General features: G+C 40.5%; 1 protein-coding gene across 1 annotated transcript in view; it reads left to right on the forward strand.

Moving 5' to 3' along the window:
• Positions 1-3,757: 3,757 nt before the first annotated feature.
• sgcd (sarcoglycan, delta (dystrophin-associated glycoprotein)) overlaps positions 3,758-19,029 on the forward strand; it is a 449,906-nt gene continuing 434,634 nt past the window's right edge. Inside the window, exon 1 of the mRNA XM_026182769.2 lies at positions 3,758-3,991. The gene's annotated coding sequence lies outside the window, so the exon portion shown is untranslated. The remainder of the gene's footprint in view (positions 3,992-19,029) is intronic.

Genomic DNA, 19,029 nt, shown 5'->3' on the forward strand with positions numbered 1-19,029 from the left:
TAGGCAGAGGAGGCCCCCTACTGGCCTCACGTATGGGACTGATAACAAGTGATAAGTTATTCAGCGGGCTGATAACGTATAAAAAAAGTGGACATCCCAACATTCAGTTAGAGAGATTTTACACAGACGTTAGAGCGAAACGTATTCGCCTTTTTCCTTTGACAGCTTCAGAAAGTCCTCGCTGCTCGGCAGCCAGAACTTCATGTTTAGAATTATGAGTCAAATTTAAAAAAATCTTTGACGAAAATTTGTCCCATAATAAGATTTAAAAAGTCTTTCCACCCCACAGGTCATAGTTCTGCATGTCTGCTATCAGTGAGCGTCCTGCATCAAAGAGAACAACAGGCACATATTTGTATTTAGGATTCTTAAGCTGATCTGTCTCTCCTTTGTCACATTTCTGGCCTTGAACACTTGCGTTATCTCCACTAAGCTGTTGCCTTGAATGCTTCTTCAGCAGGTGTTTTTTAAGAATGCTTGTTTACTTTTTAAAAGCATGCCATGCAGTTGACGATAATAGCATCGACTGACACCCCTGCTCTAAAAACCTAAAAGCTGGAGCTGAAGCTAACCCTACCTTACTTAAGCTCAAAATTAGGGACAAAACGGTTTATTTTAATTGCTATTGGCAAAGGTCACCTATAATTATCCTCTTCATTTGACCATAAACTGTGTCCTGAGACGCTCTGTCTTCAGGGGCAATAAGCTGGCTTTCCAGCTGCTAATATAGACGGCTGCTTACAGAAGCATGTCTTTATAATTGCATGCACTGCTCAGACATGCTGTTTGCTGCACTCAACCAAAGAAGAAGAAAAACAGATTTTGATAAATGTGCCTCTACAATGAAAATAATTTATGTACTGTGTTTTTTTCCCCTTAACCTTCCATCACTTAACAAACAGCCCAGTATTATTTTCATAACAAGTATTGATTGCATCAGCGCAAAAAGCTTTCTCAGCAAATTAGGTGTGTGCGTGTATCAGGTGCAATGTATGTGTGTACATTTGTGGAAAATTCTGCTCTTTAAGCAATTGTGTATCTCGCTGTGTGTGTGTGTGTGTGTGTGTGTGTGTGTGTGTGTGTGTGTGCGCGCGCGCGCGCGCGCGCGCGCGCAGTGGGGCGTATATATTGTGCTCATTTTAGAGTGACACCTACACAAATATAAGCACATATTGTACTTGCATGTTTTTGCAAGCTCAGAAATGTCAAAGGTGCATTACAAGCATTGCTTTTCTACTTCAGAGCACTAACAGGATAACATTTTCAACTTTAAAATGTCACCTGAGGAGGCAATTTTGTGCATACATATTTTTAATACAATAAATTCAAGTGCACGACAAAGGAAAAGCAAAAACAATCCCATTTTCATTCTCAGAGCCTTGAATAACATTGCTTTGTCTGTGCCGTGACCAAACCAGCTTTAGTGCAGATCTGTCAGTTGGATCTCATCACACTCCGTCTATTTAAATAGACCGGGTAACCATCATAAATCAAATTGTGGTGGCCGCTTGTGTTTTTTACCTACAGAAGTAGTAGACCAAGTAGTGTTTTGTGATTAAACCTAATCAGCAAATTCAAGGAAAAGAACGTGTGATGATGAAGTGCAAAACAGAAAGCTCCTGGTGTCCTGGCTGATAAATGGTAGGTGTCCACTGGTGTGTATGCACCGTGTTCATGCTGTCACAAAAGGAAGATGCTCATTGAGTTAGCTTCTAGCAGAGAGTGGCTGTAGGAGGACAGCAGGTGTCAGTGATGACAAACTCTGACCTGCACCTGATTGGATGAACACGTCATCCAGGCAGTCTGCTTCCACCCTTCAAATGTTCTCTTTATGCACACAGTTCTCTAAAAACGTCTTGGGTGCAAAATGAGCTCCACAGAATCAATTTTCATTTTTGATCGGCAAAAGCTACATTCAAAGCTTCTCTTTATTTATTTATTTTTTTTTATTTTATTTTTTTTTTGGCGGATTTTCCCAGAGGCATCAAATCATGCTACATGCATAGCATGCCCTAAGCTTCATCTCTTCAGGGAGATTAGAAGTTGGCACCTTGATGCTTGAAATTCACTTCACTTCATTTTGGTGACTGCAGAGAGGGGGCCAACAACTTCAGGCCACCATATTTGTCAGTCAAGTGAACCATACTCCTGATTTTAGGCCTGGAAAGTATCAGAATGGAAGAATTTTATTTTTTACGACTTTAAGAGGAAACTGTTATTTTCATGGCTGAAGGCATGTTAACATGGCACTCTATGGAGAGCTGAAGGAATAGTGAGTTTTACTGCTTGACCCTGACAGACGCCGGTCCCCTAACATGAGAATGTGTTGACAGGAAACAACGCATCTGCATGGAAAAATACTACAGTGCTTCACACACATTCCCTACAGTTACAACACAATCTGCAGTAAGCACAAAGTGTGTATATGAAATGTGCAAATACATGATCAAACACATAAATATGTCTATAAAGTCAAAAATTAAAGACGGAGCACAAAATAGGCAATAAAGTGAAATCCATATCCAAATAAAGAGAAGGCTGAAACAAGTCTATAAATAGTTTATAAGTTTATACAGTGCAGCTGTGTAAATATACGGTGTGTGTGTGTGTGTGTGTGTGTGTGTGTGTGTGTGTGTGTGTGTGTGTGTGTGCGCGCCTACACCAGGGTCTTAAAGTGTCCACGTGTTTCCTTCCCGTGCGCGAGCGCGTGCTTCTTTAAATATTCTAATCAATGTTTACGACCCCTGGCAAGAGGCGGGCTGTCAGTGTGCCAGCTTCACTGCAGGTGGAGGACTCTGCCAACCCCCAGCAGACACCACCACCTCCACTCTGTGCACGAATTCCATTTTGCTTTGGGAGAGAATCCCTCCTCTCAGGTTTCTTTAACCTTTTAAACACCCTGATTCTTCCCTCTGTCAGTGATTTTAGAACTCAGCCTCTTCTCTGCATCCTCTCTCGTGTGTTGCTCTTCTTTTTTTTTTTTTCCCTCTCTCTCCATTTCAAACCATGATCCCCGCTCAGCTCCTGCAAGGAAAACTCCACCTACTCAGTTCTGTTAATGTAGTCACTGACGGTGCAAGCAGCTCCCTCCCCTCTGCTCACTTTCTCTCTCACTTTCTCTCTTCCAGGCATCTCCCCCTCAACCTTCCTCCTCCTCTGAGCATCCTCTCCTCTCACATCGCTCTTTGCCTCCACTTGCGCTCGCAGCCTCCTGCCTGTTCGCATCTCTCCGCTCTCTTCTCTCCGCCTGTCCTCCTGTATTGCGCGCGCACACATATATGCATGCATGCGCACACTTTCACTCTTTCTTTCTCTCTCTCTGTCTGTCTCAGTCACATCGGTCCTGTGCAGACTTGAGTAAGCCCCGGAGAGGAGATGATGCCGGTGGTGATTCTGTTGGAGCTCTTTTGGTGATTTTTTTCCAGGGTTTTTTTTCCCCCAATTTAAACAAACAGAAAACTAGACTCAGAGAAATGTTGATGCAACAGCACCTCTTCTCTCCGCGCTTTGTTGATCTGCCTGCCGTCTGCCCAGCATCAGCCCATTTTGGGGGGATTTAAGCGACAGAGAGTGTGCTGCGCCGGCTGTGCGCTCTGCGGCTCTGGTGCACTGGATCTTCTTCCTCACCGCTTTAATTCACACAGAAGGATGATCAGTTCTTTGCGCCGACAGGAATATTACTACTTCAGCTGTCAATACTCTTATCCACTTCTTTGCCCCGGCCAGATCGCAGTCTGAAGCGCTCCGGTCCCCTGAAGGGAAGAAGAAGCATGTCAGAGGCACCTGTGTTGCACATGGAAATGAGCCGTCTGCTGCTGCTGCTGCTGCTGCTGGACTCCAGCCTCTAAACTAAAGAGATTATCCCCAAAATAACAGAAGAAATTGGATCCTAAGAGTTTCCTTCTGACCAGCTGAGAATTCCTGTAGCTGCTTAACCAGCTCTATGATTTTCTGACTTCCCAAGCCTTTGATTTTGGCATCTGACTAAGAGGTAAGGCTGCTATTACTTTGCAATGTGGCTTACTCTAGCCTGCTCATCCTCAGCAACCTTGATTCTGCACTTTGGAGAGAAACGGCTCAGTCTCGGTGATGTGGCAGATTCTGTTGTTGCTTTGCTTGGTTACTTTGCAGTCTTCCAGAGCTAATTTTCACCAGAAGCTGAGTCCACTATTGGGCTTGCCCCAGCTTTCTGTCATTAGTCGGGGCTGGCACTCTGTCCTGTTTACTACTGTCTGCATCATCCACTGTCTGTAGCAGTGTGGCTCTCGCCGTGTGTTTCTGCTCAGTAGAAATGAATGGCACTGCAGCTGAGAAGCCAGAGGTGTTTCGTGTTAAGTGGATTTCTAGAAGCAGAGAGTTTGTCATGATCTGTCTGCTGCTGTGAGTGCACAGGAATTAGAGATGAGCTGCAGGTATTTCGAGTATATTGAATCCTTTTTTAGAGCGCAAGGTTCATTATATTATACTTGTTGTCCTTCCTAAAACCAGCCAGCTCAAGTTTGTAGGTATAGTTTTTCATTTTTTCACATCTTAGATATCAGAATCTCTTCTGCTGATTTCTGTCGGTTTATTCTGGCTACACTTTTACAGCAGAATTACTCAGCGGCTCGCATCGACACGCTTAGCACTTATTTGAAGTGGTACATGTAATTGGCATTGGACATGGACCTTCTTCCTGCATGTAGGGATCTACTTGGCATCCAGATTATATGCAAAGTACTCAAAAGTATTCAGTAATGCCTAGGTTAGTCCCTGTCGGATAGAATTACTGTGTGGTGTCTGTATATGGAAACACAGATGTGGGGTAATTGCATTCAGGGATTCGCTGTACAGTCTGTTCAGTTTCAGAGTGTGTGCCAACTTCAGCTGAATTAAGCAGCATTTTTCACACAGAGAGGATTCGACACTGTAAGTCTAAAATTTGGCACCAGCGTGTTCCCTCGTGTGATGGTGTCACTGGACCACGTCTTCGTACAGAAATCCAAAGGGAAACTGCATTCCCAGGTATCCTGTAGTCCTTGGATCGTCGCTCCTCGGGTTTTCTCGGTGGATATGTTGACTAGATTGAATTGCTTTTGTTGAAAATGGGATATAAGCTGCTGGCTCATCGGCTCCAAGAATAGTCGGATGCATTTACGGTCCATCTAGCGTACATACCATAAAAATTGAATATCTTGAGTGCTTTGAGCCATAATGCTGAAAGTCCTCGAAAAGCTACTGAAAATGTGTGTATCTGTAAATAGTAACAGCAGAGTCTTCTCTCAATCAAAGGACGTCCACGGTGCAAAACACATCCAAGGACATAAATGATTTGGTGTTCTAGTCAGATTGTTGGGTTTGAAACAACTGCAAACTTCTTGCTGGTGTACAGTTTATCATCTCTTAGAAATCTGTCATTTTCTGTGTGTGCAATTGTTTTGGCTCTTCTGGAGAGCTCATCAGAGATTACTTGCATCCTTTCCTACAATCCTGTCTGAATCGCTCTCTTTTAAAAAGCACATCGAAGGCTGCAAACAAGAACCATACATGTCGGTAGTAGATAAAGTAAAAGTGGTGGAACGAAAGTGCTCTTGGGCATCATCAAAGTGCTCATAATGTCTCTTACAAGAAAAGCGTTCAACATGTTTTAAAGAAAACAAAGGTATCCCAAGCAACTGGAAGTCGTCTTCACTGAACGCACTCGTACTTTCAGTGAGCGTTAACATGAATCACTGTTGAGCGAGTGGGTGCCGTGAAGTGACAGCCCCTTGCTATTGGCACGGTTAGGACTAATGGCAGTTCAGACAACACAACTGCTAGCAGCACTGCTGAGACCATATGAATATTTAATTGACTTTCATCACCAACTATTGCTAAAACTTTCCTAGTAAATCTCTAAATGTCCCAGTGAGTTGAAGGATGTCACTGAAATATCTGCAAGTCAATGAAAACAAGAAATTGTTACCACATCATAAGACAATGTGCAAAATAACACAAAAGTTCCTACAGAGCTGAATCATTTGTAACTCATGCAGATTTGAATGCTCTAGAAAAACGGGTCAAAAACTAAATGTGTACCTGCATTGTTTTTATGAAATGAGTCAGTCTTTGGTTCTTTATTAGTTTGTAGTAATTTAATTTGGTAAGGCGCAGTGATGGGGACTGCATGTATGGTTCATTTCAATTAAATTTTATTTATACAGCATCAAATCACAACAACAGTCGCCTTGTGGTGCTTCATATTGTAAGCTAGACCAATATATAGTACATAGAGAGAAAAACCCAACAATCATATGAGCAAACACTTTGGCGACAGTGGGAAGGAAAAACTCCCTTTTAACAGGAAGAAACCTCCGGCAGAACCAGGCTCAGGGAGGGGCGGGGCCATCTGCTGCGACCGGTTGGGGTGAGAGAAGGAAGACAGGATAAAGACATGCTGTGGAAGAGAGACAGAGGTTAATAACAGATATGATTCAGTGCAGAGAGGTCGAGTAGGATGGCTCAGGGCAGTTTATCAAGTTAAATAGATAAACTTTATTTTTTTGTATTTTTTTGTGGTTTCATTTCTAAATATGAATATTGTTTTAACAACTGAACTAAATCTTGTCATTGGTGCTGAATCAGGTGACCATCCCTTAGTTAGGTTGCCCTAGGTCTGCGCTACTGGCTTCCCATAATGCACTGAGTGTTTCTTCTACACTCACCTTTTTTCACTAACTGTCTTTACACACCTCTCTGCATTTAATCATTAGATATTATTATTTCTGTCTCTCTTTCCCTGCGTGTCTTTTGTCTTGATCTCCTCCCGTCACTCCAAGCTGGTCAGAGGCTACTCCTGTCTGAGCCTGGTACTGCTGGAGGTTTCTTCCTATTAAAAGGGAGTTTTTCCTTCCCACTGTCACCAAGCACCTTGCAATGACTGTTGCTGTGATTTGGCGCTATATAAATAAAAGTGAATTGAATTGGACCTTAACTTTGAGTTCTTGTGAAGGGTAACAAATTTTTTACTATAAATTTATTATTTTTGAATATAATTTTCTTCTTCCAAGGCTGTCTATTAACAGCCTTTTTTTGACCCAGCTGTCTTGTATTTAAAAACTCAACGTAGTGAATAATATGTTGAAATTCTAGCCTTAATTACAGCAACATGCATCCAGCTGTCAGCTCTGTGATTACTCAGGCAAGCCACAACTGATCATGTCACCGTAAAAGAGGAAGCTTATTAATAAATATATAGTAACAGTCCCACTTTCGGAATAGCCTCTTTGTCCTGTATCGTACAAACATTTCACATCTTCATACTACCTGTAAACGAATAAACGCTGACACATGGTCACTTGTCGCTGCAGATCCTTCTTGAAAGATCTCATGATTTGTAATTTAATGATGTCAGCGTGTGATAATTATCTGCTGTGTCAACATCGATTTCGTTCTGGCCGAGCACCAGATTTACTAATGGTTTGCGGCAGGCAATTTACTGCTGTTTGCGCTATTATTTAATGTTGAAAAAAGGCATCTCGTTTTTGATATTGCTGTAATAGTTGACTATAAGAGGGTTAATATAGCAGAATAAGCATTTAATTGGTGCAAGTGAGTTGTGCAAAGCTATGAGCTAGGTGTCAAAGCTGCGTCTCTGTCCTTGGGACCTTCAGAGTCCTGGTTTCCTGTTGCTCTTTCAATGTTGAACTTAAGTTGGAGCTTCAGAGAGGAAAATGGTATAATTGCTCAATACACTAGCAACTTTTTATTCACACATAATGAAAACTGCAGCGAGCACAAACAGTGCTTTACAGTGTGGGCTGTAAAAGTGCTGTTTGTCTTTACTCAGCAGTGTGCACACAGAGCTCTGCAGCCACAGAAGTCTACATTTAAGTAGTTTTCTTTTAATTTTTTCTATCAAAATACACATTAAAGTCTGCCATTACATCATGTGTACCATGCTACATTTTATGTTTTTTCTTTATTGTGTATCTGTCTGCTTTTAAGCTTTCAGAATTTCACTATGTGACTGCAGAGCAGCAAAATATTTTAAATCACAACAAAAATAGTTTGTCGTTAATCAAAAAAAGAGCTAAATCTTAGTTTCATTTATTACACTAAAGAACCGGCTAATGCAGGGACTTGAACCAGGGCATATTCTACCACAACCAATGGTTTCACAGACACACATCATGTTTTGTGCCAAAGTTTGAATTGTTTTTGTCATTTCTCCTGAGACATTTATGAGAAAAAACAGACAGTAAAAGGAAACAGATGAGACTAGTGGAGGAGGACGGGAAGGTGAGAGATGACAAGGCAGAAAATTGTTGAAAGAGTAAGAAAGAATAAAGGGAGGGATTTATAGGAACAGTGGGGGACTGCAGGTGGTGATCAAGAGCAGACAACAACAGTGTTCCCGTCAGAAGCCGGCACTATGATATGGGTCACTTGAACATGACAGCTGGTAAAGAAACATGAATAATAAATTTTGGGAAAGGTGTAGTGATGAATACTGCATTAGAGCAGAAGAAGCTCTGAGCCGTTTCTTCCCTCTAATCCAGCAATCACTCAAGGATTACTTAGGGTAGAAATGCTGGCCTGTGTGCACGCAAATTATACACACACACACGCACAGCACGTGATCATGTGATGCATAACTACATTAGACCTCAGAGGACAACACCTAGAAGCTGATCTGGTGCCAGAGGACAACCTTCCGTGTCCTTCAGCATCACGACACCTTAAACAAATCAACTCATTTTAGTGGTCTGATGACAGCCTTTAGTGTCCTTGTTTAGCCTTGGGACACATACGTGTGTGTGTGTGTGTGTGTGTGTGTGTGTGTGTGTGTGTGTGTGTGTGTGTGTGTGTGTGTGTGTGTGTGTGTGTGTGTCAACAGATGGATAGATAATGTATGTTTATGTGCACAGTTGTGCACTGCCAGTTATGTCCAGTATTGTACCACATTTGTGAAACTTTTCGAAGAACAGTGAACATTAGTAACAATAATAAATACAAAATATGAAAGTAACATGAAAGTAACAACTGGTGCTGATAAAAAAGAATAAATAAATACATTTAAAAAGCACAGAACAATGCTCTACCTTGAATTGGAACACAGCTATATATAAAAAAAACTACATAATGTAGTAATTCATCAAAGCAAGCACACACAGGGGGCAGTTTGTTGTTGAAAGAGTTTGGTGATGGCCTCTTCTTCTTCCAACAGTGCACAAACAAGGTCCATAGAGATGGATGAGTTTGGTGTGGAAGAACTAGACTGGCCTGCACAGAGTCCTGATAGAAAACCTCTGGGATGAATTGGTGGATCCTGAGAGTCAGGCCTCCTTGACCAAAAATTCCTATAAACACTCCTAAACCTTCTAGAATGTTTTCCCAGATGATTTGAAGCAAAAAGGTGGACTAACATCATCATATTAAACTGTATGGATTAAGAATGGGATGTCACTTAAGTTCATATGTGTGTGAAGACAGACAAGCAAATACTTTTGGCAATATAGTGTACTCCTCAATGTGAATGTCATCCAGTCTTTTGCTCTCTGCTTACTTGTTAGTGAACCGTTTGGCTCTTTTGCTGCTAAATGTCCCCGTCTGCCATTTGGTGCTAAGCAGGTAGAGTGCAGTGAGTTTTAAGAGCTTATTTTTGCTGAAAAAGTCTCTGTTGTAGCTGAAAAATGTTATGAGCGCAGTCTGAGTGAACTATAGCGGTAAATTTACAGACTGAACAGCAACACAATGAGCTGAAACTTGATATAAAGCTCGATAAAGCAGAGAGGAGCTGCAAATTCAGCTGATAATTCTCACTAGCTTCATCATGATGGGAGACCCCTTTCACGTTTGATATAGTTTTATTATAAAACACTGATTACAGCCACTGTAAAGATAGCATAAGGTAGGTTAGTAAAAATGCCATTTGTGCCGGTTCTTTATTACGTTACATCTTTAGCGGTTTTCTTCTTTTCTGTCTTGTTTTTCCTTGTAGCATTTTGTCTGTTTTCAGTTTCACTGACATTTTGCTCTCCCCTGCTTTAATATTTATTATTAGTAGTATTAGTATATGTTACTACTCCAGCCCTGCAGTTAATAAGCTCCATACCATAGCACCATACAGCATTAAAAATGAAGGACTATTTCTGTTTGTCAGCACTGTTCAACAAATCTTTGTATTTGTGTTTTTCTTGGTGTACTGTACATGTGTTCATGCATGAGTGTCTATGCCCATCGATGCTCTCTAGGGGGCTAAAGGAAATTGGAGGCTTACTTCCTTTCCACTAATTACCCTGCAACAGTCCCCACTAATTGTCAGGGCCTCACGTGTATTTGATGTCAGCAGTGTGAAGCCATGTGCACAAAGTGGGAAGATGGTGACAGGAAGGAAAAGGCAGAACAAAGCAGGTCAATAGATTTGCTTTGAAGATGTGTACAAGCCTTTCAAACAACTTCTGGATGTCGATCAATTTGGCTGGAAGGGAGGAGGATTGCAAGATTGTAATATCAACATGGGCACAGATAATATACTCCATTTAAAAATCATGGACTGCGTTCCATTGCGAGCTGCTTCTTGTGATATTTATTTCAATGTGCCACCAAAATAAGTGCACATAATAAAGTGAATACCTGCACATTCTAATGCAATCCAGTGCAATGGTGCAGCAACCCACACTGCCTTTGTAAACAAGTAATAATCAAAGAGGTATTGATTCAGTGTGTAGTGTGTGAAGTCAAGTGGGAGCCCGCAGGACCCTCTGGGCTTGTGAAGAGCATTCTCATTCATTCAGAGTTAACCCTCCCACCACTGGTCAAAATTTAATGTCTCAACCCCCCTACTGCTCTTTTTTTTTTTTTTTTTTTTGTGCACATCTGCGCTGGTATAGACTGCAACCAGGAAACAGCTGGATGTTTGCACGCTCAAGCCTGACACGGCCTCATCTGAGACCGACTGAGAGTACTTGTATTTTACTACTTATATTTATAGTCAAGCATTCAAAATTAATGTTGCAAACAATGTTGAGAAAAAGTCACATGATGGAAGCAGGTTCTAAGAATAGATACCAACTAGAGATCTCAAAGTCCCTGCCTGAGATTTGCATGCAGGGATTTTCAGAGCTCAGGAGGGCTCGATTACAAAGTCATCTTTTCTAAAGGAACTTTAGTAGTGCTCAGGTGGCAAACAAGGAGAAGATGGACCATTTAAGCTTTGGCAAATCAGTAAACTTCTTATGTTGTTAAACTGTCAGCCATACCACACAAATCTAATCACATGACTAACATGAAACAATGCTTGAAACCCACTTATGTTTAACTTTGAATAGCATCTTTAATGATGACCAGAAAACAAATAGTATTCCTGTTTTGTTGGGCACACTGATCTCAATTAATAATCATTTTAATGCTATGGCAACTGTTCTTATTGTTAAACCACAATAGAAATTCCAGGTTTAAAATTTGATTGCATTGGGTCTGAACAATGCTGTTATATTTCAGGCTCAGAGAGGCAACGTCAGGGACAGCTCCGGGTTTTCAGTGTTATGAATGTGGTTTTTCTTGTTAGTATATCACTATAGTAACCAATGCTGTAACTCTGACCCAGTCCAGAGCAGGTCATGTTCAAGATTACACTGCCGGCTGACGGGTTAATTCTCTGGAAGAATATCATCACTGTTCCTGGAAAATCTCCAGACTTTACTGTGCAACTTATAAATTAATTTAATACATTTAATAACGTTTTCTTTTAAAAGTGTCCAATTGCTTTCTTTTCCTGATGAAGGGAATTAGAAGAAACTTTATTCTTGCTTTATTATATATTGCCTGCAAATGATTTAAAACCGTTTATTATTCTATAAGTACGTTAAGTACAAGTACATTTATTTGTACTTGCTGACTCCATATAAAATTGACACGCAGTCTAAGCCTACATTTAAATTCAGTTTTTATTTTTATTCTTTATTTGCTCTCAGACCCCCTAAACACCATCTGGGCTTAACAGTACTTCCACACATCTGAACTTTAATTTAATGGAATAACAACTGTGATCCAACAGATTCTCCCGGGTACACCAGGAGAATCTGATGGATTACACCAGTGTCTTAATGATAAGAGCTGTGATACTGATTAGTCTGTTAAATTTCACAGTCACACATTTTTGCTGGCTTTCTTTCCTGGCTTCACGGAGGCTAAACTCTATTAAAATAGTAGCACGTTCCCAGTCTTACTCCCTGAAATGCTTAATGCTTGCACATATTCATACAGCACATTCATTCATACAGTCTGTGCCAGCAGTTGTTTCCAGCCTGTAATATCTACTTAAGCACTTCATGTTTTTCTAAAATTATTTTATCTTTTTACATTTACGTGAACCTGTTCATAGCTAGACTGAGAAACCCTGGGCTGACTTACAGTATGGACTGGCACTTTTCGACTCTATTTGAGCCTCCTTCACATACAACACCTTTTCTATACCTCTGTGATTTGACCAACATTCATACCCCAGTGCATGCATCGAAGGAAACTTGGGGTTCATTACCTTATCTCAGGATGGAGAAGCCAGGAATTGAACCGCTGACCTTATCTGCTCACCAGATAACCTATTGCAGACTTTTCAAGAAGCCAAAGGTCTGGGACACAGAATTAACAGGACTTTCGGAGAAGGACAGCTTTGTTGTCAGAGCAGGAGATTGCTGTATTCCCAGTTCCAAAAAGAAAAGTTCAGGTGTGCTTCTGAAATGCCATCACCATCACAGCACATAGTATGCAGATAGATATTGATTGTGGTGCAGTTCCAAACGTGTTTTGCAGTCTGGCATCAACAACTCAGTCATTACAGGAGATGGAAATGACAATACAGTTTAGCACGTCACACTGCAAAAGAAACCCTGCTGCAGGTGATTTACAGCAGTGACACTACGTGTGCAACAAACTTCAGTATAACTTTCATTTCGTGTAGAGTAACAAAAACAAGGAAGGAGAAAAACGTTACAAAGTAATGCAGTACCGAAAAGAGGGTTCAAGCTCTGGCTGCCAGTGAAGTTTCAGATGATTTTCAGAATATTAAGGAAGTGTGTGAATTAAAAAAAAAAAAAGGTTTAAATATGTAACGAATGTAAATTATTAGTATTTATGCCATTTTCAAACCAAGGTGTTTGTGGGAACTGAGTAGTAATGGCTGTTTCTTTTTTACATTATTATTGCAGTGCAGGCAAATGCGTGAAAACTGGTTGCTTGAAGCTAAATGTTAGAAAGCAAACAGTAAAATCTGGTTTCACATGAATATTTAATGCTCGAAAGAGGAAAAATTAATAAATCTCAAATAAAAACAAAGGATTTTATGTTTCTCCTGACAGATGGAGCTTGATTGTGCTTACCTTGAGGACTGTGTGTGTGTGTGTCTACTTTTAATGTAGAGATGTGTGTAAATGCATGCATTGCTCCAATGCTTGTCTGTGTGTCCAAATCTGTTACTAAAAGCATGGCGGTCTCCGACAACTCTCTCCCATCTCCTGTCTGCTCCGTGAATAGCTTTGTCTCACGCTGCAGCTGAGCGGTGATGACAGGCCTGCCTCAGCGACATGGAACTTTTCGCTTTCAGTCAAGAGTCTGAGTCCTCAGAGGACCTGATTTGTCAGGCAGAGAAAAACAAAAGTCAACAAACGGTCCATCCGAAGGTTAGTAAACTCTGCGTGGAGGAGACAGGCGTGAATAGACAGGCTAAGTGTTGAGGGAGCATTGCATAAGAAGAGCAAATAGATTCGATGATGAGTGAAACTGCACAAAGATGAAGCTGTTTGCTTTCATACATTTTACAGTAGAGTTGCGGTAAACACAAGTGGTTTAAAGTCCTGTGAAGGGAGTCGCCTTTCTGTGGAAAAAGTGTCATATGAAGTCAACACATTAGGCAGTGTGGGCTGTAAAAGTGCTCATGTATGCTCTGAGGTCGGGCATGTCATCATGCGAGCCTGAGCAAGCCGGAGAAACGACCGTCTTCTAAAGCCAGCTTCAAGTGGCCAATAGGGAGACTGCAGATTTTGGCACTGCCAGTTACTAGATGTCTACAGTAAACCTGAGATAAATATGACTAAAAATGAAACCCTTCTGATTTTACAACCTTTGTTTTTGATGTTTTTGACAGAATGACACGAATGGAAGTAATTCAAATTGAGACTTTGCACAGTTCATAGCTAAAAATGATCCTGATTGGTCTTTCAGTGCTGCAGCTCCTCAATTCATCTCAAGCGTTTCACCTCCTTTCAAGCCAGACATCGGTGTGCAAAAAAATGGGTCTGGAAATGGGGTCAATGGACCGTTTTTCCAAAAAATTCTATCTCGAAAAGAATTTAAATATTTTAATCGTCCTGGTTTTGAACCATTACAATTTTCTGGCAATTGAACAAGTTTTTAGCAGGAAATGTTCTAACAAATGTGATGATTTGAGATGGAATGACATGGGTCAGGGAAATGAAGAATGTATTTAACAAAATCATTTTGTGAGTTATAGAGGACCATTTAGAAATGGCAGAATTTAGTTTTATCTGGATTAGACTGACTGTTGACACAGGCTGGCCCCTGTGATTGGCTGCCCCTCGTAAACAACAAGCTTTGAGGAGGAGGTGGGTGAACCTGTGCGCTGAACATGTTAGAGGAAATGTGTGCTGAAAGGTCTAAGGTCTGAGTGTTCAGAGTAATCAGAAGAGGTTACTTTGTGATACCCTGCAATATACTTTGGGAACACTGACTATTGTAACAGAATGCACTAAAATAAAGAAAAGAATAATGAGTTCCCTTTGATATTAGATGAGCTTTATTTTTGAGTGAGTAACTTCCCGTCAAGACCAACAGAAAACCAACAAGTTTTTAAAGTCTCTTTTCTGTTGTGTGGCTGCAGGAGGAGCTGAGGGCAGGACGATGTTGTTGTTTTATAAAATTATACTGAAAGACTTATTTGTGTGTGCAGAACCATCTGCACTCATTTCTTTTGTTTTGTTTTTTTCGCACCAACACACCTGCACCTGTGTGGATAATTCATGACTCAACTTCTGTCAGACAATTGGCAGCTGCTGATGTTGTTTTCCGAGATAAAGTTAACTTCATCAACCTTTCATGGAGATCCCTGCTGAAAACATGTTTCTTTGTTTAAAGTTGAACGACACGTACAATCGTGTCACTGTGCCCCAGCTGTCTCCCTCACACTCTGTTTAACTTGTCCTTAAAATACTAGTTCAGATCTACAGTTCAGTGGATGTTACTGTAATCCAATTACTTTTTTCAAGTAACAAGTAAATTAAGGGATTACTATTGCAAAAAAAGTAATAAGATTACTGTTACTTTACCCTAAGTCCTCTGCATTACTGCATTACAAAACTGTCGTGATTTTGTTTGCGAGAGTGTCTCATGACAATGACGTACAAGCGACGTCCGTGGCAGCAACAGGCGTGTGCAGATCAACAATGGATAACGTGGAGTGCGGGAGAGAGTACGACCATGCAGCATTTACAGCGTGGAAGTACTGACATTGGTTTGAGTTTGGTTCTGTAAAAAGTGTCAAAAACATTAGCGTCTGCTGTGCACTCTGCTTGGGAAGAAAACTTTCTACAGAGAAAAATAAAACTTCAAATCTGAGGGAGCACCGAGCACGCTGCCACGGGAATGTGAAATTCACAGAGAAACCCCCGGATCCCCCCCACTGACATGACCGCTGCAGCATCAGTCAAACCTCCACCCGCCCCACTCCTGCTGAACAGGTGAGAATAGATTTATAAGCGACAGGACTCAGTGCTGCTGAGTCTTTGATTTGATTTATTGTTTGCTGTGTTTTACTTGCATCTATTTAAAAGAGTGAGTGTAAACACGAAACATTTTATTTTATATGCTATATGTTAAACACATTTCTTCCAGTCAGAGAACGTTGCATATAACTTAATTTTTGGTTAATGCAATGTGCATAAAATTAAAAGATTTTTAAAAGAGACTTTTCCATTTGATTCAATTTTATATCCTGAAATATGCAGAAAAAAATCAAGTTTTTACGTATTCAGGTTGTGTGTCATGTTTTTAAAAAGTAACTAAGTAATAAAGTAATTAATTACTTTTGAAAATAAGTAATCAGTAAAGTAACGGGATTGCTTTCTTAGAGAAGTAATCCATAATTAGTAACTAATTACTATTTTCAAGTAACTTGACGAACACTGCTCATGACTTTAGTAATGAAGTTCACAAACACCTCATTTTCTCAATAATGACAATTTCATATGTGATCTGGACTTCAGCTCCTGAATCAAGGCTACTTTAAAAAGCGAGCACACAATTTTAGCACCGTTATTGTTGGATTTTTGGGGGGTATAAATGGTGGTGCTTTGACACCATAGTATCTAAGCAATGCCCTTATGGTATTCAATGTCCTTTCATACGTACAGTTTCTTATTTTTATGACATTTTTGACACACCTACCCAAACAGTCAAATGTGCTCCAAAACCTGTTGCCCAGGAGCTTCTAAGGAGCTTGGAAAGCAAAGCGGCAGGACTTCATTACATTTCATCTCTCATCCAAGAAGCTTCTTCAGTTCTAGGACCAAATGGTGAGATTCCAGATTTTAAACACTAGTGGGAGTTGTCCCTTAAGAGGTTTGTTGACACACTATTGATAATGTTCCTGATCACATGAGCCAAGGTGTGAAAAAAGGTGTGGACCAACCAATCAGGAGTGAATCTCTTGCGAAGCATATTCTGACTTTAAACGAAAATGTTGCATTAATTAAGATTTGAAACTAGTGACTGGCATCATCTGGAACCGATCGGGTTCACGTCTGTGCAATCTGATTTCTGTATTTCCTTAATGAAAGAATACATTTGTTACATTTTTCAGGACTGTGCTTGTTTTTATAAAAACGTGTGGGTAAGAGCTACTGGCCTTTCAAAATAGAAACAAAATGCATTGCATTGTTACACAGAAGGCTCTTAAACAGGAAAAAAGTACTTGAGCAAACGAGGCATGTTGTTTAATGTTGACTGTGCAAGCTGAGTAGAAACGTTCTGCATAAGAACCAAATAAGGCAATGCTATACATAATAGTTTATGCTAATTCACAGATATTAACACTTATCTTTGATCTCTGATGATTCTTGGAGAACTCTGCACAAAATTCTAGCAACATTGTTATGGATTAAATACTGATTATGGAAAAACAGAGTCCAGCACACCTCTTTCTGCACGCTGACTAACAAGCAAGCTCCTTCGAGGTGCTCGATGTTGGCACGGGGCTGACGAATATGCATTGATTTGTTTGTCGAAAGGGGGTGAATAATTCTGATGAGCTATTGATTGTAGTAAATCAAGACATTCGTCACCTTGGTTAAGGGCAGAGGTGCCTTGCTGATAGGTTGTATAATGTATATGATTGGTGAACCTTGAAACAAGGCATTGAAAAATGACCACTTTGCTAACTGGCTGTTAAAGCTCATCATTCATCGAGGAATTTTAGTGACAAGCTCAAGGGTACACGATTGCTGAACAAAACAAAAACATACTTAAACTGTATTTTTATTATTTTCCAAAGTGGTTTCTGACTCTGAAGTTAAGCTCTGGTGGCTCTACGACACGACGCTGAAGCAGCCGGTGCTTTCACACAAAGCCGGGAGGATTGCATAACCAGTGCGCCAAGAGATTTTGGACTGCACGAATACCAGCAGCTTGTGAAGAATGGCTATTGTTTCAGAAAGAGTGAATGAAGGGGAGAGTGAGAGAGGAGTTCAAAAGGCAGAAAATAAGAGACAAACTCGAAGAAGGCAACGAAGTAGAACATCGGAGATGGGAGGGAGAAAATAAAGGGAAGATGAGGAAAACTGCAGAGAATGACAGGATTGTGAGAAGATGAGAGAGGAGGCTGGTCAAAGTGAAAGGGAGAAAGCTGAAGTTGAGAGAGAGATAATGAAGGAGACCGATGTTAAAAGTGTAGGAAACGAACAAGAATCCAATTACATGTGGCTTCAAGGAGTCAGAGCGTCTCATCATACATGTTGCTCCAGAGCTCTGACAGGACAGACCTGACTCACCCCAGTCTCTCTACAGTAGGACTGTGGGCACAATTGATTGGGAGGAAATGGCTCCTCATTATTTGTAGTTCATCAGTCAATGGTAGAGAGGGCTCTGGTTCAGAGTTTAAGAATAAACATAGCACATGCATTAGAAAAGTTGCTGTTTGTGACGATTTTTCCCTTTCAGTTCTCAGAAGTCTGGCGTCATAGTCACTTTGTTCAGCCTGCTAGTCTGTGTTAGTTATTTGGCAAATCTAGATTGTATCCACAACTTTAGAATAAAATATGGAATAAAACTACATTTTAATGATCATTTGAAGTGAAATTTCAACTAAGCTTCTACAGATCAGGTGTTCCAGACACAGCAGCTGCTAGATTTCTTCTCCATGTCTTAGATTGGTGTTTGACAGCAACTTGAGAAAACCTCTGTGCACTCATTTCGAAGCATGATCTAAGTTAACATGATCACATGGACATGTTTTGTTGTTGTTTCATTTTAGATTTGATGTGAATCTTTGTATAAACTTCTTAAATAAGGTTTAAAATGCCTTCATTTTTCTTTCTTCTGCAGTCTTTTCCTGTAGATTCCACTGTTCTTTGAATGCCGTGTCTCTAAAGACGTCACAGCGTCAACTCTGCATGTTAATAAATTACACTTGTGTGTTGCAACACAAGGGCTTTCAAGGCATCCACATCCCTGGAACATCCATATAATTTCCTCTGGGATTAATAAAATATTCTGATTGTGATTCTGACAAAGTGTTGAGGCAGTAAGTCTACACGTGTGTGTCCTAAAGAACAGACTGTAGGATCATGTTTTGCCTGAACAAAACCTTTAAAGTCGCCCTCTCTCGCCTTTTGCTTTGAATATTGATTAACCTTGGGGTCTGAATAAACTTCCTTCCTTCCTTCTTTCCCTCCTTCCTGGTGTACGGACTCCCTCCTTTGTAGCTGAACTCATCACTTGCATGGTTAAGCTTAATTTAGACTTTTCTACTTTAAGATGTAACTGGAAGCCCCTCTTAAC

This window comes from Astatotilapia calliptera, chromosome 10 (assembly GCF_964374335.1).
Source record: "Astatotilapia calliptera chromosome 10, fAstCal68.1, whole genome shotgun sequence".
Taxonomy (NCBI): domain Eukaryota; kingdom Metazoa; phylum Chordata; class Actinopteri; order Cichliformes; family Cichlidae; genus Astatotilapia; species Astatotilapia calliptera.